Below are 1,364 nucleotides of genomic sequence, written 5' to 3'. Positions count from 1 at the left end.
GAAGAGATGAGACCAGTGGAGTATCTTAGATGGCCGCTCACAGGCTTTTAAGACCCCAGACACTACTCACCAAGGTAGAATGTAGAGCATTATCTTTATATGTAATGTCATTGTGCTGCTATTCTCACTATTATTTTCCAAATTATTCCATCACCATTATCTTCAACTCACTGCCCCCTAGGCGTCCCATAAAACTTTTTGAGTTGCTGGTGTCAATTTGATCTCACATAGATAATTCTTTTTTTTTTTTGTACCTTAGATGAAGGTTTACAGAACAAATAGTTTCTCATTAAACAGTTAGTATACATATTGCCCTATGACAATGGTTAACAACCCCACAACTTGTCAACACTGTCCTTTCTCAATCTTGGGTTCCCTATCACCAGGTTTCTTGTCCCCTCCTGCCTTCTAGTCCTTGTCCCCGGACCGCTGTGCCTCATTAGTCCTGTTTTGTTATATGGGGCTGTCCAATCCATGGCTGAACAGTGAACCTCAGGAGTGACTTCACCACTGAGCTAAAAGGTTGTCTGGGGGCCATACTCTCAGGGTTTCTCCAGTCTGTCAGACCAATAAATCTGGTCTTTTTTTGTGAGTTAGAATTTTATTCTACATCCTTCTCCAGCTCTGTCCAGGACCCTCTGTTGTGATTCTAGTCAGAGCAGTCAGTGGTGGTAGCCGGGCACCATCTAGCTGTACTGGACTCAGTCTGATGGAGGCCGTGGTAGCTGTGGTCCATTAGTCCTTTGGACTAATCTTTTTCTTGTATCCTATTCTCTTCATTCTCCCTTTCTCCCAAAGGGGTAAGACCAGTACAGTATCCTAGATGGCTGCTCACAAGCTTTTAAGACCCCAGATGCTACTCACCAAGGTATAATGTAGAACATTGTCTTTATAAACTGTGTTGTGTCAAATGAGCTAGATGTTCCCCAGGACCATGTTCCCCACAGCCCTCTGCCCAGCAATTCAGTCCCTCAGGAAGTTTGTATGTGTCTATGGAGTTTCCATGACCTTTCCTTGTACAAGTTGTGCTGGTTTCCCCAGTATTGTGTAGTGTCTTATCCTTCACCAAAGTTACTAGTAGATATATTGCTTTTGACTCTTTTGGTGAAGTCTTTTGATGAGCATAAGTATTTGATGTTTAGGAGCTCCCAGTCATCTAGTTTCTCTTCTGGTGCTTGTGCATTGTTACTTATGGTTCATATTCTGTTTATGCCATGTATTAGGGCTCCTAGTGTTGTCCCTATTTTTTCTTCCATGATCTTTATTGTTTTCGATTTTACACTTAGGTCTTTGATCCATTTTGAGTTAGTTTTTGTGCATAATGTGAGGTATGGGTCTTGTTTCAGTTTTTTGCAGATGGATAT

The sequence above is a fragment of the Trichechus manatus genome, unplaced genomic scaffold (assembly GCF_000243295.1).
Source record: "Trichechus manatus latirostris isolate Lorelei unplaced genomic scaffold, TriManLat1.0 scaffold00295, whole genome shotgun sequence".
Classification (NCBI taxonomy): domain Eukaryota; kingdom Metazoa; phylum Chordata; class Mammalia; order Sirenia; family Trichechidae; genus Trichechus; species Trichechus manatus.
Note: the sequence above shows the minus strand (reverse complement) of the source record.